Source organism: Miniopterus schreibersii (genome assembly GCF_964146895.1).
Source record: "Miniopterus schreibersii genome assembly, chromosome: 12".
Taxonomy (NCBI): Eukaryota; Metazoa; Chordata; class Mammalia; order Chiroptera; family Miniopteridae; genus Miniopterus; species Miniopterus schreibersii.
Genome location: NC_138112.1, coordinates 22,010,358 through 22,015,749, shown reverse-complemented (window position 1 = coordinate 22,015,749; position 5,392 = coordinate 22,010,358).

Sequence of the window (5,392 nt, the reverse complement as noted above, 5' to 3'; positions counted from 1 at the left end):
TGAGGAAGAGATTTCCAGGCAAAGGCTGGGGTGCAGGAGGGCTGAGAGACTGGAGAGCAGAGGCAGCCTGGCGACAAGGAAGCTGAGAGCTGGACAAGACCAGACAGGCAGGGTTTTCAGGGCCTAGTTAAGGATTTGACCTTTATCCCAAGACTAGCAGGTGCCTTCCCGGGTTCTAAGGTAAGGTTTATAACTGATGCGATCAGATATGCCTTTTGCAAAGATAACCTAATAGCTGTGTAGAGAAGAGAAGGGGTTGGGGAGCTTGTCGGCAAGCATGCAGGAGACTACTGTGGAGGGCCAGCCAAGGCCTGATGGTGCTTCTCTGCTTGCAGTGAAAAGTGTGCCTTTTCATTCAACTAGCTGCACTGCTTTCTATTGAACAAGCTCCACATTCAGAAACTGAAGACTCCCCCAGGTACAGTCCAAGCAGCCCCTGGAGCGCACTCCAGCACCAGCTTCCTCACTCCAGACTCCACCTTGGTGGTTCTCCCCTGGAGCTTCCTTTCAGTCTTGCCTGCCAACTAAACCACCCTATTTTCTATTCATGTTCTGCTTCTAAGCCATGTCTCCCCATCCTATATTTGTGCCACTGGATTTTTTTTTTTACCCCAATGCAGCACCTTACATGCGTCCTTGTTAAATTTCAAAAGTGTAGATTCAGTCCATCTCTATAGCTTATGAAAGATGTTGCCCAGTCCTGATTCTTAATTGATTGTCTCTTTAGAGATATCTATACTGTACTGTGGCATGGTCTCCTGTACAGTCGCCAAAGACAGAAAGCTAAGCATGGAATGTCAAGTATTGTGGCAGGGAAATAATAAGAATCATGATTGCACAATCGTGTTGGACTACACTTAGCTGAACATTGATACAGGCATGCATTCCTTAACTCAATCGCTTAGAGTTACATGTGTCAAAACAGATAAAGCTAAAAAATATGTTGAGCAAAACAAAAAACAACTTGCAGAATAATATTTTCATATAATTTGTATAAAGTTTTCAAATATGTAAAACAATACCATGAATTGTTGATGAATTCACACGTATGCAAATAAACACCAAATTTAAGAAAGTCATTGCCTTTGAAAGGGAGCAAGGGGAATAGCATTGGGAAGGGGTACTTGGGAACTTTTGACTGTATCTATAAGTGTTACATTTAATTTTTAAACCATCTAACGCAAATACATCTAAAACAACAAAAACATCTAAAACAAAAATGCTAAGATTTGACAAAAATGGGTACCTGGGGGTTTATTTTATTATTCTCTATACTTTTCTAGGTGATTAAAATATTTCAAAAATGCTTTAAAGTTCACAATCTAGTGGGAGAATAATAAGTGATTACAAGAGCCACTGATAAAAGATTGCAAGAGGATAGGAGGAACAAATTAATTCCAACAGGAGAACGTATGTTAACTTTATCAACAGAAACGTGGCCAACGTATGTATCCATTCCTTTTAATTCCATAAACATTTATTAAGCCCCCTGATATTAGCTGTTCTAGGTATAGGTGTGACTGGCAGGTCATACATCAAATCACACACAATCTGGAAAGGGGAACAGACTTCACAGACGCAATGAAGTGATAACCAGTCAATGCCGTAAGGGTTACATAAGAGGCTTTGAGACATCTACGTCTGCCTGGGTAAGTGGGGAAAAGCTTCACAGAGGAGAAAACCTCCAAGAAACAGAAATCAACATGAAGAGAGAGAGGGAAGGGCAAAACAGGTTACAGGTACCACATATATAAAGTGTGGAGTCATGAAAGTTCAGCGACTGAAGATGAGCCTTGAGAGGGGCCAGTTTATGAGTGGCTCTGCATTTAGCACACATGCAGAGGGGGGAGGGAGGGGGAATCTGTATCTCAACCTATAGACAGAAAGCAGCCAGTGGAATTATTTCATCAAGGGAGTGACAGGATATGACTAGGGGTCGTGAGAAGGAAAACACTGGCTGGAGTCAAGGGGCATGAAGCTGGTGAAAAACAGAAGGCTCTCACTTTGGTGCAGGGGAGAGATACTGAGGACTTGAACGAAGACTGGGCAATAGAGAGTGAAACAGTAAAGACTCATTTGAGAGACACGTTTGAGGTGAGTCAAGAGAATTGACTAATTGATTAGTGGTAGTAGGTGATAGAAAGAGATGGAATTGAATGAACACTTTTTAAAAAAATCCAATAAACTAAATTAACTTTACAAGATAAGCTTATAAAAATGCATCTATTTGTATTCAGTTCCATAAGTTTTGGAAAACATGTATACTCATATAACCACAACCAAGATATAGAATATTGCATCATCCAAAAGTTTTCTTAAGCCCCCTTCGGTCAATAAACAAATTCCCTGTGGTCCCCACCACAGATTACTACTAATAGGCTTTCTATGAATTAGTTTTTCCTTTTCTAGAATTTTATTTAAATAGACTCATACGGTGTGCACCCTTTCTTTGTCTGGCTTCTTTTGCTCAGCATGTTTCTGAAATACATCCAGGTTGTTGTCTATATCAGTAGTTGGTGCCTTCATTGTGTTGAGTAGTATCCCATTGTGTGGATGTGCCACATCTTATTTATTCAGTCACCTGTTGATGAATGTTTGAGTTGGTTTCAGCTTGGGGCTATTATGAGTGAAGCTGTTATGAACATTTATGTACAAGACTTTGTGTGGAATATGTTTTTATTTCTCATGGGGGAAATAGCTATTGGTGGAATCGTTAGAGCACATGGTAAATGTAGATCAACCTTTACAAGAAACTGCCAAACACTTCTTCAAAGTGACTATACCATTTTATAGTCCCACTAGCAATACATGTTGCTCCACATCCTTGCCAACACTTGCATTGTCAGTCTTTTTTATTTTAGACATTCCTATGGGTATATAATAGTATTTTATTGTAGTTTTTAATGTTTATTTGGTGATTAATGGTGTTGAGTGTCTTTTCATGCTATTGTCCATTTGTATATGTTCTTTCTTATCTTTTGGTTGTAAAATTCTTTACATATCTTGAGACACTAGGAAGGTAGAGAAGATATTAACTGAGATAGGAAGCAGCAGAGAAAGCAAGGTTTTAAAAGGGTGAAGAAGACAGGAACAGTGAGTTCAACTTTGATCTGTATGTTTGAAGCACATACAAGGCATTTAGGTTGAGTTGCAGGAAGAAAGCTGGAAATCGTGTTCTGGAGCCTAAGAGAGACTGATCTGAAAACGTGTTGAGTTTCAAGAAGTAGAGGCCCATCCTACAATGTCAAATGTCACCAAAAGGTTGAGTAAAATAAAGACTGAAAAAAATGGATTTCAGTTGCGGGTTTTTAAACTGTGGGTGACAACCTGTTAGAAACCAATTTTGTGGAGTTTTACCAGTGTTTTTTAAAAAATAAAATAGAATGAAAAATTGCATTGAAGGTACTAAGGTTAAGGATAGTTTTATGAAACTCTTTTTGGTATATATGTGCATTATGTAGTGGGTCACAGTGTAAAATAACGTATTTCTTTTACTTTGCATTATGGTTTAAAAAAAATCTTAGGAGAGGAAAGGCAGCTACAGAGTCCTTCCCAATGTTATCCTAGGGTAGGGAGAGTAGTGGCTGAGGACATGGACTCAGGTGGATCTGAGTTCAAGCCCCGGTCTCTTCCTCTTTGTTAGATGTATAATCTTGAATAGATTACACTTCTACTTCTCACTGTCCTTAAGTACAGACTGGGAATAATGATGACATGCACCCCAAAGCGCTGCTGACAGGGCTGCTTTGGTGCACACTAGAGCCTGTGCCTCTCCCTCAGGACAGACAGAGCCAGTGGAGTCTGGGATGGATTTCAGCCCCCGGGCCCTCTGCCAGGCTGCCTGGTGTTAAACCCACCTGCACAAGCCTGTGCCCTATGAGGATTAAACAGGGTTATGCTTGTAAACCACTGTGTGCAATGCCTGGAAGGGGCCGGGCTCTCCGTCACCACTGGCTGTCGTCATCACGGGCTGCCATTCTTATTAGGGCAGATGCCAGATCCCATTAGATTGAGAAAGTAGAGATAAGGCAGAGAGGATTACCCTTAAAAATGCAGGAAGAAAGATGGAAATTGTGTTCTGGAACCTAAGAAAGAGTGATCTGAAAACATGTTGAGTTTCAAGAAGTAGAGGCCCATGTTTTGATAAAAAACAACCCAAATGTTTATTAACTAATGAACTAAAGCTGGTGTATCCACACAGCGGAGTATTATTCAGTCATAAAAAAGAATGAAGTACTGATAACATGCTAAAAAAGTGGATGAACCTAGCTAAGTGAAAGAAGCTGGTCACAAAAGGCCACAGGCTGAATATGAAATACTCAGAATAGGCAAATCCATAGAAATAACAAGCATGTTACTGGTTGCCAGGGACTGCGGGGAAGAGGGAACAGGGGGTGACTTGCTTCACTGATATGGGGTTTCCTTTGGGGGCGATAAGACATTCTGGAACTAGAGAGTGGTGATGGTTGCATGACACTGTGAATGTACTAAAGGTCATTAAGTTGCACACTTTAAAATGGTAAATTTTATGTGTATTTTACTACAATTTAAAAGCCGGTTTGGCTGAGTGGTTAGAGCATTGGACTGCGGACTGAAGGGGCCCAGTTCGATTCTGACCAAGGGCGCGCACCTCGATTGCAGACTCGATCCCCAGCCCCGATTGGAGCACTTGCAGGAGGCAACCAATCCATGTGCCTCTCTCACATCAATGTTTCTCTCTCTCTCTGCCTCTCCCTTCTACTCTCTCTGAAAAGCAATGGAAAAAGTATCCTCGGGTGCAGATGAAAAAATATATATTAAAAACAAAACAAACAAACAAAAACCCTTGTTCAATTCAAGGATGCTTCATGGCCCTTCACCCCAAGCTGTTTCAAAAACAAGCGAGAAACAGTTTGGTGGGAGGGCAATGAGAGAGTTAGCTCAAGGAGGTGGTAGTGCTAAGGGAGGGTTTTCCTGAGAATTTTCCTGGGGAGGGGGAGCCAGAGGAAGGGAAAGAGGCTGAGGAGAAGGGGAGCAGTTCCTCCTGTGCATGAAACTTCTGTCGGTCATCTTCTCTGGCACACGTTGCTGTGCAGCTCCGAAGGTATCTTAAGGAGCTGTGTTACCTGCTGAGCAGTCCTCAGTGCCGACCCAGGACAACCTCTGTCAGAAGGACCCTGAAGTATGAGGTCAGTATGAGTGAACCCTTCTTGCCCTCATTAATTTTGGAGCATATATTATTGCTGTTCCTAAGGGAGAGAGGAATAATTGGACATATAATTAATAATGATCCCCCTTGACTGCCTCTCCGGCAGGTTCTTGGCTATAGCCCCAGGAGCTTGGAAGCTGAATAACTCTTTATTACAAACTGATGTCTCAGTGACAGGGACTACTAGAATTAATCATTAGAGTC